General features: G+C 36.2%; 1 protein-coding gene and 1 long non-coding RNA gene across 2 annotated transcripts in view; one reads left to right on the top strand and one right to left on the bottom strand.

Annotated features, from left to right (window-relative positions):
* The window catches only part of KCNH7 (potassium voltage-gated channel subfamily H member 7), a 479,156-nt gene that overhangs the window by 171,931 nt on the left and 288,473 nt on the right, over positions 1-18,752 (bottom strand). The window lies entirely within an intron of this gene.
* The window catches only part of LOC144229047 (uncharacterized), a 48,202-nt gene that overhangs the window by 21,917 nt on the left and 7,533 nt on the right, over positions 1-18,752 (top strand). Inside the window, exons 4-5 of the long non-coding RNA XR_013334340.1 lie at positions 15,619-15,722; positions 18,515-18,576. This is a non-coding gene — a long non-coding RNA (uncharacterized LOC144229047). The remainder of the gene's footprint in view (positions 1-15,618; positions 15,723-18,514; positions 18,577-18,752) is intronic.

Here is an 18,752-nt window from a genome sequence, read left to right as displayed (position 1 = left end):
TTTCAGATGAAAACAATTAATTTACTAGATTCTTTTCTCTTACCGTCACAGTGAATTGCCGGGGACAAAGAAAGCAGGCAATATTATACACCATTAGTGCTAACAAGAACAAGAGAAGAGACATTTGGTCATCTACTAACATAACTAGAAAAACACGGTAGAAAAAATCTGGACAAAAATTTCAATTCACAAGAAGACAAGAAGATGATGAATTGACTTCATTTATATTTTTAAAAATGCTGCCCCTTCTAAGAACTGCACCTGAGAATCGGCATTTCCAAGTGTCTCCATGTGGATTTTATAGAAATCCTCCCAGGGAAGTGATATCAAGTTGAATCCTAATGGAGAATGCAGAAATATTTCTAAACTCTTTTCAGAAACCAAGCATGGAATGCTTGGGAAAATATACAGACAGTGAGCAGCAATTCAGAGCAAGGCTGGAGGGAAAATAAAAATAATTGAACAATGGCATACACTGCTCCTAAGCAATGCCCCCTTTAGGGAAGGCATTCACATGACAGTGTCAGTAGTGTGGATATTTCTGCTGAATTTATTCAGTTTTCTCTTCCAGGCTCATTCTGTATCCTTTTTCTCCTGTTCAGAGAAAGAAGATGCTAAAAGGACTGCCTCATCTTCTAGCTTCCAGTTGGGTTGTAGCCAGTGGGGATTTCCAGCAAGAGACTGCAGGGAACGAAGAGAGAGGTGGTGTTTTTCCTCAGATTCCAGCTCTAGGAGGAGTTGCAGTCTGGGCTGCGTTCCTCAGGAAACTTCATAGCTCCTGTCAGCCCTCAGCCTATAAATCTGCTTCAGGGCTCCAGTAATCATCATGCCCTCTGCCTGCCCCTTCTAATGACTTTCCCTGGTTACTGGGCCTGGGACCCTGCACTATTTATGTTGCTCCTCATATGCCCTGCCTTCATTTTTGTAAATGGTTCTTTCATTAAGTCTCCTCCAATTACCCAATTTGAGTGTTCCAAAAACATTTGGATATTGATTCATACAGGGTAAAAATATTACAAGACAAGGAAAGTAAGTGAAGGCACATTCCATACTTAAAGAATAAAGATGTGGCAAAATACAAGGATAATGAGAATCNTGGCAGAAATCTTAATCAGGACAAAATGTTAGTGTCAGATATTTGGATAAGGTAAATGACTTTCCAAGATGAAATTCCTTTAAAGCTTCAACGGAGATGAAATATAATAGACTTAGTTCTGAGTAGTGGTCAGAAAATGGCAAATTAGTAAGCAGTAACAGCATGATCAAATTCAACATTTTAATGTAAGGGAGAGGACCTAAAATAATCATTAGGAGAATACTTAATGATGGAAAACAAACAGAAACATCTGACAGAGATTTAAAATCTTTTCTAATAAAGTACTCATTAATATCCCAGGGGATGCCTTTAGTTCATTTAAATGCACCATAATGTAATTCCAAGAAAATAACTTGACCACAAGCCATGCATGACTAAGTGGCAAAACTATACACTTGAGTGAAGAAAAGAAACAAAAAGCCAAGACATTTTTTCCAAAATTAAGAAATTTTGACAGAAAATTAAAAGAATCTAGTAAAATGTGAAGGTGAAGTGCAAAAAGAAAATTAAGCCAAAAATAATTTGAGAGGCACTTGCAAAGAATTTCAAAATGATTAATTAAGTTAAATAAGTTATTAGAAGGTTAAAAAAAAAAAAACAGGAGATAAAACAGGGATGAAATGTGATCACTGAAGCTACATTCAGTGTAGAAAAGAAAACTCGGATAAAGATCATTCTATAAGACACAGAAAAGTTCTAGAACCACATATAAGTTGAACACATTGAATGTGCTGTACAAAAATAATATAAATAAGTCATCTTCCATGATCAATATTTAAAGTACTCAAGGTATGGTGCTGGTGGCCAAAGTATGTAATTTATGACTTTAATGACCAATGTGCTGGTCAATGTGACTCCCATGATAAGCATATAAGAGGGATCAACAGATTAAAGTAGTACTTCTCTGCCAGGCAAGCTGTTGGCAATGGTTATAAATTGTAGGATACTAATGCCCTATTGAGAATAACATGTTGGTAGAAAGTAACATTTTTCTGTAAGGCAAAATCTGCTCTGTTTCATCTACTGGATATGTTTTTAGCTTAAATGAATACCAAGCAGAACCAAAATGAAAAGAGAAATAAAGCAATGGAATAGAAAGAAATTGTTAGCTAGCCACTCTGGACCTAGCATTGGGGTAAGGATTCTAACACGTCCATTAAATACTGAGAGCCTTCCAGGGGTAAGAATTATTGTCTCCTTTTACAGAAGGAAACAAACTCCGTTAACTACATCATTAATTGGCTAAGGTTGAATTGCCATGAGGAAGTAGAATCCAGACTCTTGCCCAGATCTATCTGGTTCTAAGTATCTTGTTTATTTCAGTAAATTCATTTAGACTATTTAAAACTCTTTTTAAACAGATATTTAATAGGGACTTTAGGTTTTAAAAAACTGAATGACAGTCTTATTTGGACAGAGTTTTGCAAAGACAAGAAGCTGATTCAAAAATAAGAAAAAGAAAGGCTAAGAACAATCGGGCATTTCTATGCCTAGGAATCATTAACAGTGTTTGCTAGGCAGAATTCTAAGATGGCTGCCAGGATTCCCTGCCTCTCATGTGCATACCCTGAATAATTCTAGTGACAGAATAGTACGAATCTGACCCTCACAAGTAGTTCATGTCTCATGGTGCAGTTGACCTTAAGAAAGGGAAATCCGCGCCTGGGTGGCCCAGTCAGTTAAGTGACAGACTTCAGCTCAGGTTATGATCTCACAGGTTCGTGGGTTCAAGCCCCATGTTGGGCTCTGTGCTGACAGTTCAGTTCGGAGCCTGGAGGCTGCTTCAGATTCTGTGTCTCCCCCTCTCTCTCTCTGCCCCTCCCCCACTTACACTCTGTCTCTTGAAAATAAACAAACACTAAAAAATTGAAAAAAAAAAAAAAGAAAAAAAAGAGATTACCCAGATGACCCAGAAAGGTTCCAACATACCACTTGGAACCTTTCGAAGCAGAGATTTCTCTCTGGCTGGTCATAAGAGAGAGAATCTTCCTTGACTGCTGGCCTAGAAGGAAGCAAACACTCCTGTTTGAACTGTTGAGGGGGAAGACTCTGACAGCTGAGTGGGCTGCTGAACTGACGGCTAGTAGGAAAAGGATCCTGCCATCAACCCTTGTACTTGAAGAGAACTCTACCCAGATGGGAACCACAGCCCTGGGATGATAGCGTGATTGTGAGATCCTGAGAAAGAAACCAGTCTCACTGTGCCCAGACTTCTGACCTGCAGAGAAACATGAGCTAATAAATTGTTTAAAGCTGTTAATTTGTAGTATTTTATCATGCAGCCATAGGAAACTAATACGCAACACAAACTACTTCTGGAATTTGTCTTATCTGACATTTTTACAAAAGTTCAGGTGACTGAACAGTAAAATTACAGGAATGTTTTGCATATAGTAAAAGTTTGATCTGTGGGGAAAAACCCTGAATGGACTTTGAGTTATGTGGGCTGTGTGAAATGGCAAAAGTTTCAGTTTGGGCTGCAGGGAGGCCATTTCAGGAGGAATTAATCTAGATGGTATTTGCAAGATAATGGATGGGTCTCATCCAGCAATTATGATTCATTAAAGAGCTACAGTGAGCATTTTCATTGCTCCCTGAAGATATAGGCTCAAAAGGCTACTGTTGAGAAGACCAACATTTCTAAGCCTCCTGAGGAAGGGTGTTGGAAACTAGAATCAAAAGATCTGGAGATAAAATATATAGTTAATCCTTTCCTCTGATAACATGAAGAGTCACCCTTCTTAAACATCAGGAAATGCTTAAGTGACAGACCACGCCCCCGGATGAGAAACTAAAGTGACCAATAAGCAAAACTTTCTTCAGAACCATATTCTACAATTATACTCTTGATCTGGAGAATTAAAGATTGAGGACGTATTCTCAAAGTTAATTTAAAAAATAATAAGGGACTTTATAGAAGGAGTGTTGGTGACAATCTGAGAGTCCAGTCAGTAGGAAAGGATGTTTCTTTCCCTTTTAGGGTATTTCTTCCATGTCCTGGAAATTACACTAGTGTAACACTCCTGACCTCTCTCTATCATCTTGGTCATCTTTGGAAAAGTAGAGAAATTTGTCTGGTGGATAAAATTGATATGATATATTGGGCAGGCTTGAATCAGCTGCTCTTTTTATTCCTTAAGAATAAGCCTGACCAGGGGCGTCTGGATGGTTCCGTCAGTTCAGCATCCGACTTTGGCTCAGGTCATGATCTCGCAGTTTGTGGGTTTGAGCCCCGTATTGGGCTCTGTGCTGACAGCTAGCTCAGAGCCTGGAGCCTGCTTCAGATTCTGTATTTCCCTCTTCTCTAACTCTCCCCTGCTCATGCTGTCTCTCTGTCTCTCAGAAATAAATTAAAAAAAAAAAAAAAATTAAAAAAAAAAGAATAAGCCTGACTAAAGAAAGCACTTTTTCTCCTCTGCATATTTCTAAATAAGTGGTAAGTGGGTAAAGCTACTAGGCCTCAGTATTCTGGGGCTTCATAAGAGGAAGTCTAAACCTCCCCAAAATAGAAGCCATAAACTCTACCCTTGTCTGTTTTTGGAGTCGTAATTCTGGAGTGAAGTTTTACTCCAGAAATCACATATTTTGTCTTACTTTTCCACTGGCTTAGTTAGCTGTGTGGTAGGGAAAGAGTGCTATTTATTAGGCATCCTTAAAGATCCTGACAATGAGCATAAATAAGGTAGTTCCTCCAAATGCTACAAAGAGGAATTCTAAAATTTGAAACGTAAAGCATAGTTTTGTTCACAATTGAAAGTATATTTAAGATATTTGTTACTTCAAGAAACGTACAGGGTGAAATTACAAAGAACTTCAGGAAGTGTTTAATAAATCTAATTATTATAAATTTTAAAAGAATGAAGGCTACGAATACATCCCCACATATCTGAGGTGATAAAACTGGGTTATTCTACCATTTTGTATAGTATCCCTAGTATATCTTAATTCATTTGCTCAATATTCATGCAGTAGTCTGAACCCCTGTGGTCTTTTTAATATTTGAAGAACTTTCCAGCACTGGAAATATTTCTAATGTTAGTGTATAAAGCAAGAAAAATCACCTGTAAGCCTCAACAGGAAAGATTCGTAATCTTAGTTCTCTTGTGTATTGTTTTTATTCACTACTAACTCTATAACATTGAGATTTTAATTACTAAATTCTTTTTTTTTTTTTAATGTTTTATTTATTTCTAGGAGAGAGAGAGAGAGACAGCGTGAGCAGGGGAGGGTCAGAGAGAGAGGGAGTCACAGACTGAAGCAAGCTCCAGGCTCTGAGCTGGCAGTCAGCACAGAGCCCGACGCGGGGCTCGAACCCACGAACCGCGAGATCATGACCTAAGCGAAAGTCGGACGCTTAACCGACTAAGCCACCCAGGCGCCCCTAATTACTAAATTCTTGATACAGAATGTGGATTTTACTTTTAGTGATCCCTCGAGGTGTTGTTAGGAGCACTTTAGCCAGTGGAAATTTATGACAAATAGTAACTAAACACAATTTTTTTAAACACAAATCTCCCCAACAAGACAGTGACAAAAGATCTAAAATGAAGACCTTGATGAATTTTCCAGGTTAGATATCTCATCCTCGTAGTTCCCTGGACCCAGGAATCAGACTAAATCATGTTGACTTCATCTAGAAAACACAATTTAAAACTGTCACTTTTTTTTGGTAGGAATTTAAAGAGTCAAAGGCAATGTATTGGACAATTCCAAAGGACTCTATTACCCTTTTATCTGGGATCTTTTCTGCACTTTTGAAAGGATTCTGCACTTTATTATGCCATTTACATTGACAGTCTACTTCGTGGAATTCTATTGTATTATTTGTACATGAGTTAACTTCCTAGTTTGAGTATAAGGTGAAATTATGCCATTTCTTTTATTTGTTTATGTTTATTAGAACATAACTCCTTTGTGCACACAGGCTTTGTTCAAATTTAATGAATAAATAAACTTCCCAGAGCAGGTGCCACCAGAAACTACAAGGCTATGCCTCAAACTGGACTCAGATCTTAAGTGTCTACAGGGGAGGGGTCACATTAGCCTACACACCCCTGGGATACTCCTTTATGATTTTTAGGGACTACTGTGTATTGAGTGACTTAGGGATCCTAACTTCAAGTAACAAGTCCTTGGCATAGTTCTAATGATAACATAAAATCATTATTACAAAAAGCAAGAAAAGCAAGGTGTAGTTTACTCTGTACTCTTTGCAGGGTTTTAGAAGGCTACAACTAGGATAAAACCCTGTGCAAGAAAAATGAGGGAAACAGGTGAGGCTGAAGATTGCAAAGACAGGTAGAAAATACAATCACGTCTGTGCTCTAATCAGAACATAACACACTGTCAATGTTTGTATGACTGTTTCTAGCACACTTTTCTGATCAAAGCCATTTTACTATGAAGAGCTATGACATTCTTTATAACAATGAACTTCATTCATTGTTATATTCAATGAACTTATAAGCTATGACATTCTTTATAACAATGAACTTCATTAAGTAGCATAGTTTCCTGTTGCTGCTATAGAAAATTACCACGATTTAGTAGGTTAAGACAACAGAAATGTATTATTTTACAGTTTTGAATGTCAGAAATCCAAGATGGGTTACAAGGGGTGGCGACTTGGTTGGAAGGTGAAGTCTGGGTAACTTTCTTTGGGCCGTCTTGTCATACCAAGTTTGATATTTTTACATGGATTTCATGTTTATACGGTGGCAGATTGAGGATAGGAGCTAATAAAACATTTGGTGTCAAACTTTTCTTCTCTCCCCTCAACTGAAACTCCTTTGGCTCTGCCATTGCTAGTGTTAGAAAATTCTGCTTAAAGGAATAGAAAAGAGACAAGGCAAGCAGTTTGGTCCCACTGTGTGGAATTTACCTGCAGATAACACTGACTGATTAAACAAGTCTTGTTCTCTTTGACGTTTTATCTTATCCATTCGTTCAATGTTAGCATGCCAGTGTACCTCAGTTTCACAGGATCTATGATTTAATACTCTTTACTCAAATTCTGTTTTCAGATGCTCATGTATACTTGGAATTTACTTAGTCTTTGATTAAACTTTTACATAGCAAAGGGGCACTTGGGTGGCTCAGTCAGTTAATTGGGCATCTGACTTCAGCTCACGTTATGACCTTGGGGTTCTTGAGTTCAAGCCCCACATCTGGGATCACTGCTGTCAGTGCAGAGCCTGCTTCAGATCCTTTTTCCCCCTCTCTGCTCCTCCCCTACTTGTGTTCTCTCAAAAATAAATAAAATACTTAAAAAAATAAAAAAATGAATTTTATGTAGTATAATAAAGTGTTCTCTTTTGACACACTACACTTAATGTAGGAACCCAGCATTCTGAAATAAACTTGATTATTTAGGAGATCTAATCCTGATAATATTATGAAAATTTTAGGTTTTAGGTTTCTCTAGTTTTTGTCATCTGCATATATTGGTTTTATCAGTATTTATTTCCTTTGTGTAGATTAGCAGCCTCATGGTGTCTATCAGTATTTAGAGTTAATAAAGCACTTTCCATGTAATCATAAAATTGTCTAATCTATTTGAGCAAAAACGTCCATGCATTTTAGAGTATTTATTTTTCTAGTTTCTTTGTCTATAGGATCCTATGTGTAAGAGAACTTAAAAAATAAAGATGTTCATCGCAGTGTTTAATTGGTAAAACAACAACAACAAAACATTCAAATAGAACCCAGCAGAAATTTCACATATGTGGATAAATTAGAATAAAAAGTGATTGTAAAAAGGAACTAGGAATATTTCTGTGTATTGGTATAAAACTGTATTCACAAGATGTAAAGAATTAAAAAAATCAGCTTGAAAACTGAGCATTTATGAGTCCATAAATTTTGCTAAAATGTGTACATGTAATTATGCATGCTTAGAATAGAATCTGGAAGGAAATACACTTCTACATCAAACTGTTACTAATTAAAAATAACATTGAATGCTTATTATATGTCAGGCTCTATTCTGAATGTTTTGTATGTATCATTTTATACACTTACACAGGAAGTCTATGAAATATTATTATCCTGAAGAAGCCGAATCACAGAAAGATGAAATAACTTGGCAAAGACATCCGGTTATCTAATACTATATTTTAGATATGAATTTTCAGAGGATTCTTACTTACCTCTACTTTGTTCATACACTATGCTAGGATGCTATAATGAATTGCATGTATTATTTCTTTGTGATTATGATAAAACAGAAAGGTATTTTTCATTAGGAAAAAAAACCCTATAAGGGAGGAAATCAGTTGTGAACATCTGGCTGCAGTTTATCTGACATGATACATTATTGAAAATGTAAGAAAACTGATCCTTGAAAACCTATCTTACTGAGTTTTTGAAATCCATTACTTTTGAAAATAAAATTAAATTAGATTTCAAAATTCCTACACAAATAATTGAATAAGATTTCAATGATTTTTTTAAGTGTTTGCATGCAAATTCCACCTTTTCCTAAAAATTAAGTTCACACTAAGCTGCAAAACATGTGAGATAGTATCTTCATTTTAAAATTAGTCCAAGGGCACCGGGCTGGCTCAGTCTGTAGAGCCTGCGACTCTTGATCTCAGGGTCATGAGTTCAAGCCCCATGTTGGATGTAGAGCTTACTTAAAAAATAATAATAAAGTAAAAAAAAATAGTCTATAAAATTTTAAAAGTACATAACATAAATATGATGCAACCACTAAAGGATTTTGTTAAAAATCACCTTGGTTTTAGTCAAATTGTATTGATGGATTCACAGAAAGAAACAGCTGGTGTTCTGATTATCTATTACAAACCATCCCAATAATTAGTAGTTAAAAATGACAATATACCATTATTTTGCATGGTTCTTTAGGCTAAGTTCTAGGTTCAGTTATTCAAGCTTAGTTTTCTTCATGTAGTTGGGGTTAGATTTTGGTTGTGGCTGCAGTCATCTGAAGGCCAGGCTGGACTAGATAAGGCAGAACTAGATATCCAACATGGCGCATTTCATGTGGAAGGTAGATGAAGGTGGCTAATGACTGGGAGTTTAAGCAGAGCTATAAACCAAAATGCTTACATATGCCTTCCCTAAATGGCTTATGTTTCTCATAAAAAGGTACCTTGGTTTCTAGGGGGACCATCCCAAGAATGAGTGGTGTTGTGAGCTTTACAAGAGGCAGAAAGTAGAAGGACTTTTACTTCTTAGCCAGGACAATTAATGGCTAAGCCCAAAAAATGGCTACAGCATCACGTCTTTCATATTGTGTTGATCAAACTGCCACAGGGCTCACCTATATTCAACAGAGTAGAGAAACAGACTCCCCCTCTTGATGGAACAGTGATAAAAAATGGGAGACAGAGGAAATATTGGTGCTGCTATCTTTGGAAAAGGCTACCTGCTGCAGTTGACTGAAAAGCAAACTGGTCTTTACAAAATACATTTGATTTATATTTGATGTAAAAAAAAATATGTCATTGACAAGAAATGGTTAAATTCCCGGATATATGAGACTGGTTACCACAGGTATTATCTTTCCTATTGATAGTGATTATTATAAATGATGCTGTATGTGTCACTTTAGAGTTGATCGTCTATTTTTAAATCACCTATTTGTTTTTCCTTTTAATTGTTGGTGAGTGGGAAATGGAGATGTGTAGAGTGGGAAGAGAGGCTGGCAGTAAATCCACAGAAAGAAACCATCAAACCATCACATATGTTTAAGGATAATTGCTGTCAATCTGTCAAGTTAATTTTTAAAAGAAGATCATTCTTTCTATACAAATATAGTAATATACATCTTTGTACCTGGTCATTTATAAAGCTTTTTCATATAAATTTCCTTTTTTAAGGTAGCACCAAATTTTTTCTGGATCAGGAACTTGAGGGATAAGTAAATTAAGTGATGTCCTTAAAGTAACATGGCTAACAATGGGAACTGAAGCACAGGTTTTCTGGTTCCAGGACCCTACACTTCTTTATTTTTTTTAACATTTATTCACTTTTGAAGGACAGAGAGAGACGGAGGATGAGTGGGTGAGGGGCAGAGAAAGAGGAGGACACTGAATCTGAAGCAGGCTCCAGGTTGTGAGCTGACAGCACAGAGCCCAACACAGGGCTTGAACCCACAAACCGTGAGATCATGACCTGAGCTAAAGTTGGATGCTTAACCAACTGAGCCACCCAGGTGTCCCCCTTTTTTCTTAATTTTTTTCCAGGACCCTGCACTTTGAATCAGAGTACATTTCTGGGCTTTTCTTTTTTAAAAAGTACATGAGAAAACAAGAATGAACAAAGACAGCTATGTAATTTTGGGCAAGCTACATGACCTTTTTAATCTGGAAAATAAATAAAATGGAGATATAATAACAGCACCTACCTTGTATAACTGATGGGAGGATTAAGCAGGAAAGTGTGATAAAGTCAAAGAGAATGTTTGGTGGATATTAGCTAATACTCCTGTTATGGCACTTGTTATAAACATTATATTAAAAAGACAATATGGTGCAACAGAACAAGTATGGCGTCAGACAGATGTTTTATTTTTTAATTTTTTAATGTTTATTTATTTTTGAGACAGAGGGATACAGAGCTTGAGGCAGGGAGGGTCAGAGAGAAAGGGAGACACAGAATCCGAAGACAGGCTCCAGGCTCTGAGCTAGCTGTCAACACAGAGCCTGATGCAGGACTTGAACCCACGAATTGTGAGATCATGACCTGAGCCAAAGTCTGATGTTTAACCTACTGAGGCACCCAGGTGCCCCAGACAGAAACAAAGAAATAAAAACACTTTCTGAGAATACCTTTCTGATATTATAATAGCCTGGGAAATCTTGTAGAACTTGTCCATATACTAGTCACATTTGGAAGACTGCACTATGGAAAAAGCAACTTCCCAAATCAGTAGTCTACTCCAAAAATGGCTTATCTCTTGCTCCTGTTAAATATAGACTTAGCTGCGAGTTATCTGTGGCTCTACTGCTAAATCCAGAACCCAGGCTAACAGTGCCATCACTGTTGGGGACACATTGTTTTTAATGGTAGAGAGAAAATACAAAGAGTCAGCCATATAATAGCTCTTAAAACTTTTGTTCAAATGTGATATATTTCACCAAACTCACATTTCATTGGCCTAAGACATATTGTATGGGTAAGCTCAACTTCAACTTGGCAAAGATACTTCTTAATTCTCTTATAGGAAGTTGATTAAAAAATTAGAAAAAATAAAATCATCTCTTGTAATCCAAGATGCGAATCATGTGACTAAAAGTTCCTGGAGGCAAAAATCATCTGAAATATTAAATTTTTAAAAGCATTTATTTATGTTTGAGAGTGAGAGAAAAAGAATGTGAGTAGTGGAGGGGCAGAGAGGGAGACAGAGAATCTGAAGCAGGCTCCAAGCTGTCAGCACTGAGACCGACGTGGGGCTCCAACGCATGAACCATGAGATCATGACCTAAGCTGAAGTCAGACAGTCAATTGAGACACCAAGGTGTCCCAAAATATTTCTAAACATTTGTTTCTCATTACCTAGCACACAACTTCATACATGGTAGGTGCTCATGAAATATGAATTGGTGAACTCATGACACAGGAAAAGACTAACGTGGGACAGATCTTTGCACTGTGACCTTTCATCTTCCCTTACTCCAAGTTGAAGAAGTAATGACTAATATTTAAATTTCTGTTGTTAACCTAGATGTGTATTCAAACATACTCAGAAAAAAAGAATGTTCTCATATGATTGCAGTAATAATGAATGAGAGCAAACAATTACAAGCAATTAGGTCAAGTTAAAGTAGTTAATTCATTCAACAAATAAGCTATTAGAAGTTTCTATGTGTCAGACACTGAACAAAATATTTAAAGATGAATAAGACTGAGGTATAGCCCTTGCCCTTAGTGAGGTATAGGGACACCTAATCAGGTCCATAGTTAAGTTTTATAGTGAAAGGTTTTGTAGATTAATCTATTATTTTAATTATAAGCTCCCAAGCTAAAGTGGGTAGATATGTCTGTGTGAGGGTATATAATTATTTTAGTACAACTTTGAATAGTCCACCTAATCTAAAGACAATGGTAAGTTTTTTCTAACATCCTTAAAAATAGGAGCTAGCATTTCACACAGAGATAGTCTGAAAAGGTCTCCTAAATCATGAGCACGTTATCTTTATACATTATTGGAAGCAACTATTTAAAAGTGCATTTGTATACGAGAGTTAGAGTTCAACCTTCAAATTCTACATCATCTTGTGAAAAGAATTTCAAATACTAAATTACTTTGATAAGACATATGTATGTGCAGAAAAAGTAACATGTAGTGCTTTAATTAGCACTTTCTTCTGCAAAGAGACCATATTCAAGAACTTTCCATTTTCTTTCTTTTTCTTAATATAATAAGATATAAGTCAGCTACATACCCAGAAGATACCTAGAAACTAATGAGGGTTTAGAGTGAGTACTAGTGGAAACAATAGATACATCTCCCAACTTAAGCATTAAGCAAATATTGAATATTAGTTAATTAATAAAATTAGAGTTTCTAAAATGTCTTCCTAATTAACAACTTGTTACATAAACAGGTGGCGTTTTTGATATTCATGATATTTACTAAATTACTTAAAATCACAAAAGACATTTTAAGTCCCCGATAAAATGTTTTAAAACATCCTTATAAATGCCTTATTGTTTTCACTGTGGGAACTGTTTCTGTGGTAAATTGACACACTTGATTTTTATGGATAGAAAATGATAGGGGTGCCTGGGTGTCTCAATTGGTTGAGCATCTGACTCTTGGTTTCTGCTCTGGTCATGATCTCATAGTTCATGAGTTTGAGCCCTGTGTCGGGTACTGTGCTGACAGCGCAGAGCCTGCTTGGGATTCTCTGTCTCCCTCTCTTTCTGTCCCTCTCCACTCATGCTCTGACTCTCTCTCAAAGTAAATAAATAAATAAATAAACTTAAAAAAGAAAAAAGTGATATACACAGTGATTTTTAAAATTATCATAACTTGAAGTTATTTACGTACATTGATGTAGATATCATTTTCAGAAGTTTATCAAAAGTGCATTTTAAAATAAATGTTTTCTCCTTCATATCCTATGAATAATTTTGGAAATAAATATAAAGAAGATCAAAATTAAGTTATTCATCCCCTGGCACGCCCACGACCAACTGAGGCCTGCACTGTGAGCAGTAGCTTCCTGAGACCCTTAATGTGCCTGCCACCCAGGGGCTCTCCTCTCCACAGCAGCCCTGCGGAGTGTTTTTTCTCCCAAGGGCTTGAGCTGGGATTTCCCCTTTTTCATTGTTCTTTTCTATCTTTCTACGACAAGGCTGTGTTCTTAATCTGAGTTACCTGACTCTTTTGTGGCATTTTTGAAAGGACTTTAACTCTTCTTCCTTTGTTCACCTCCTCCAGAACTATAGAGAAACCCAATTTAGGTGACAATCAAGAATCTTACTTTCTCCCTTAAGGTGCAATTACCCACTACATCATAAAGCACTGGGTAATATACATATTGTGGGTGATAGTATTAATGTATGTTTTGAGTTCAAAACCAAAACTCCTAAAAAGAAAGCATATCAACTATATTACTTAGAGCATAAACTGATCACAAATTGCAATGCACAAGGTATGATTAAAAATAAGTAAAAACATCCTATTTATATTTGAATAAAATTTTATGTGCCCCACTTTTACTATGTCATACACAAAAGGTATATTTGAAAAATAAAGTTTACTTTGAATTTCTTATAACTTTAAGGCTTTATTAAAGGAACCATTTTATAGATGATGTGTAGTCTGGTGAGTTATTATAGACAAATTTTTTTTCCTTTCCTTTTCTTTTCTTTTATTTTAAAGTTTATTTATTTATTTTTGAGAGAAAGAGCATGAGTGAGGGAGAGAGAGAGAGAGAGGAGAGAGAATCCCCAGCAGGCTCCATGCTGTCATTGCAGATCTCCACACTAGGCTCGAACTCACAAACCATGAGATCATGGCTTGAGCCGAAATCAAGAGTCAGGCACTTAACCGACTGAGCCACCAATGAACACCATTTTAGACAAATTTTAGTCTGTAAACAACCTAAAATAAATAAGTAAAATAAGTGAATAGTGTTAACGGCAGAAATTTACAAATGAGGATAAAAATAGTCACATTAATGTGCATTTTGGGGGAATTCACACCCAACTCAGAACTTTTTCTTTCTGCTTTGATCCACTAAAGGAAGATGCAAAGGAATCTGAATAAAGTGTATGAAGTTCTGATACAAAATAGAGTCTTTTCTTAAAAGTGTTTTACCTGTTTAAAAGAACAAATAGAGGGTTTACAAGTGGCCAATGTGTAGAACTCTTTCGACATCAAATGGTTTAGAAGTCATAGAACCACAGCATTTTAGAAGTCATCAAAGTTAGGCTCCTCAGTTAACAGGTGAGGAGGAACCTTAGCCAGAAAATTTAAGGAATCAAACTCAAAAATAATAGATAATTTCTAAAGAACTCAATTACAAGACTTTGTTTAAGAGTTCTAGGTCAAAGAATTCCAATCAGTTAGAGAAAAATCAATGTGAGATTCAGTTGTGATCAGTAGCAGAATTAATAATAAAGGCATTGACTTATACCAGAAACTCCATAAAATCCTCTCAATATTTGCCATTAATCCATGTACCAATATTACTATTTGCAAAGTCATTTTATTTTAGAATATTTAAACGCAAGGATATAAAACACAAAAGCTAATGTCTCTGTTGGTTTACTATTCCTATGATTTCACACTGTGCGGCCAGAAACCCATCAGCATTTTATATTATTTTTGAATTACCCAATTGGTTCTTTATGGCCATTGTCATTATCAGTCTTTACTGCAACCACTTTAAAATGAAAGCTTTATGTATGAACACAGAATGCAAGAAGAAAACAAGCTGGACCAAAGAAAAGATGCTCTATTAATAAGGAAAGGCAGCCCCAGTCCCATGTATTTGCATGGACTATATTATAGCTGAGCTACGGCTGGTTCTATTTGGGCATTGGGCAGGTAGTCTGTGTGGTGAGTGCCCAAGTACATTTGTCACAAATGATACTTACCAGATGTAGTCCTGAATCATGTGAACACAATTTACAATGTAGAGTTGTATCACAGAAATTTATCAGTTAACAAAAAAGGCCAGAAGTGTTCTCATCTTTGGAAAGGGACACCCAGTGTAGGCATTAGTTACAGTTTTCTAAAGTATTTGTTTTCTGACATATCAGCTTGACCTATATGTTTGTTCGTGATGAAACTGATTCTCTCTGAGGGTAAACTCCAAACAGTAGTGAGGATGCCAAATATAAGAATACTTCTTGTGTGGCAGCTAGCCAGAACATCGTGTGCTCAAAATGTGATAAATGCCAAATTGCATTGCCAGAACATTTATGAATTGGGAACCAACTTTTTCCTGTGATTAGAAGTTTACATTTTTGAAGCATTTCTGTGCTATTTAAAAGTTTCTTGTGAATATAAGGCAATGGTCAATCTTTCTTTTACCTCTTAGGAAGCAGCTAATTTAAAACCACCATATCAGAACAGGAGCGAAAGTAGCACACCATTCTGGCCTCAAGAAGACTTCAGGGATAGGAGAGGCCAGAGGCTGAAAAGGTAAGAGCCCTCTTAGTCAGGCTGGATACAGCTAGCAGCCTGCATGTAGCTGGATGGCCAGCAACCAGAATTAAAATGGAGACAGAGGGACAGAAAAGAATGTGTCATGATAAAATTGCTGTTGTTCAAAATAAAAATAATTTTATTTCTACAAATACTTGTGATTTAAAAATATTGCAGAAGATTAAAGGGGTTGTAATCAGACTCTTTAAAAGGTGACTACCCAGGCAATGGCTCATTTTATGATTCACCCTGCTTGAAATAACTAAGTATGAAGGGCATTTTTTTCCCAGTCTGTTAGTCTATGCAGAAGTGTTAGTTGTTGAAATGGAATGATTCTTATACAGAACCAGAGTAGTCAGCCAGCTTCATACTTAAAATATAGAATTGACATAACTTTTATTGTTTTATAATCTAAAAAAATCCTTTCCATTGAGTGTGGGATTTTATAGCATCAATAATTTTTCCTTAGTAGTAGATTTCTCTCAGGTCTATAGTTTTTATTTATATTCTAGAAAGACTGTACTTAGGCATCTAATTTATATTGAAAATTCATGACATACTGTGTATGCTTCCCTTTTCTTTTCTCCTGTAAGCACTTTATTTTCATTTATTTCTATTTTTGCTGTGGCTGTTGCTTTTGGCTATGAAGTAATAGTAATGGTTGTTATTTTTGCATCTCATTTTCTTTAAAGATAGTTTTTACTCTTAAGTAAAAAGGAAAACTTTGCCTTTGCCATGCAATATACAAAATTTTAATCAAAACCTAAATTAAATGTATTGATTTATAATGTGGAACATTTTATTAAAATATTGCTTGTACATAATTTAAAAGTTACATAATTGAGACAGGCTTCAATTCTAAGGATGTGGATTGTCAGGATAACACACAGGTCCTTCTATGTGTACCTTTTCTGCTTTACGAACACAGTGCATATCTCCTACATGGAGATTGGGTGTGCTGCATAGTATTTTGAATTGGCTGAGCAGAGGCTCTGGGATCAGTTCAAGCCACTTCAATGTACACAAAGGATCAATGAGTGGAGTTTTATTTACCCAGGAAAACATGGTCAGTTGTTAGCTCAAGATGTTGGAACGTGGGAGGCAGACTTGTCTCTCTCTGGGCTGTGCTCATTTGGGTGGGCTTTGAGAAAGCTCAGTATTGCCAAATGGTCAGAGAAAGACAGCCTCTGACTGAGAAGCCTCTGACTCTGAAGAGAAGCGGTTTTCTTAGGAATTCCAAATTAATGGGATCTTGCAAACTGGCTCTTCAATGTCTGTGTTACTTTCTTTGTCTTGGTCATGTTGCTGTTCCTGGGCCCTTAGCAAAGTCTGATATAAATGTTCTAGCATGAACTCAGCCCTTCTAGAATACATCTTCAAGTTGGGTATCAACATTTATGCCCGATAGCTCTGCATGACCATGGCAGTAGGGAATAACATTTGCCCTTGCGGAGACCCTACTGCTATTGCTACTGTCTGAGGATAAGGGTAGGTTTTGTTTTTTCTTCAGACTGTCACTTATCTGACTCAGAAACACAAGGTCACTTTTCTTAGGGTAACTGTTTTTGACACTTGTAATTTAAGCGACTGCCACTAAATGAAAGATGGCATATTCACAGAGTTTAAATGTGCAGTAATAAGCATTTCCCAAGCAGGGACAACTGCCAAAGGTTTGAGTTTGATCTTTGCCGCATATTATCTGAGGAAACTTGCTTTTCTGCATCTGAACACTCAGTTAATAGCAAGTCTTTTGTGGTTGGTGTTCCACATGAGATAATTTAATGACTGACATGAAAGTCCTGAATATATAAGCTGTACTGTTTAGTAAGCAGCAATTGATAACCATTCTAAGATATGTGGCAATTTATACATAATTACTCCATTTTGTACTGTATTTCTTGATTAATACAGTATGGAAATTCGCATCCTCCTGCAGACAGCTGCATGCATGTGTGTGTACACGTGCGCGCTCGCGCACACACACACACACACACACAGAAACATACTCATCTACTTCAGTAGTGGTTTTATTTGACCTAGAATACCAGTATGCTTTTTCTAGGTAATAGTAAATTTAAGATGAAATGTATCAAAGAATGCCCTTGCAATGATTCAACAACTTCTTATATTATGCCCTTGAATTTCCAGATTTAACTGATTACCTACTATTCTTTTAAAAGTGAGGTGATAATTGAGTTCAAAGTTTACAAGGTACAGACTGAAAAACTAACCCAGCTTGTTGACTGTCGGATGAAAGCATATAATTAGAGTTCTCCAAATAAGATCCTTTTCAGTAGTAAGAGGTGACTTCATGGCATTGTCTCCTTATGGTTATAGACAGTGTCTAATCTAATCATCCGCCAACTTACACAAAAACTTCATTCCTAGTTCTCTTTTTCCCTTAATATTTTCTTGTGCCTGGTGTTTACAGTGATTTATTGTGGGATTATTAAAGACAAATATTTTCCCAACAAAACTATTCTTTATCAGAGGCTTAAAATTTATCTAAAGTAAAGTTTTCATTGGGCATTCATTCTCTAATAGTAATACACTAGTGAAATTCAAAATACTTTCTCCCAAAACTTAAAATGTATATATTATATTTTCTCTTCTATATCTTCCTCCTTCTATAATTCACTTTAAAACTATTATTATCACATATATGTTGCTTCCTTGGTCCTGTTTTTCCATCTATTTTCTAACTTTCCTTTTTTTTTTTTTAAATCTCTCTTTCCAGAGTCTCTGTATAGCATGATTAAGACCTGTGCTTTTTTCTACCTAATTTACAGATATGAACCAGAGAGTTTAAATGACATGACCAAGGTTGAGGAACAAGGGGGAAATTTCACAGGTACTTAGCCAGTTAAAAGCATTAGCACAGAACTCGAGAGTGTTATATTTGCAGAATTGTTCTCAAAGAATTTTCTGAGCTCTGCCAACATAAAGCAAGCAAGTACCTCTGAGGAAATTGAGGTCCAGAGAGGCGAAAGAGAATTCACTAACCCCTAAAATTGGTATACAATTGAT

This window comes from Crocuta crocuta, unplaced genomic scaffold, assembly GCF_008692635.1.
Source record: "Crocuta crocuta isolate KB4526 unplaced genomic scaffold, BGI_CrCroc_1.0 scaffold153, whole genome shotgun sequence".
NCBI lineage: Eukaryota > Metazoa > Chordata > Mammalia > Carnivora > Hyaenidae > Crocuta > Crocuta crocuta.
Note: the sequence above shows the minus strand (reverse complement) of the source record. Positions and strands in the feature narration are given on the sequence as shown.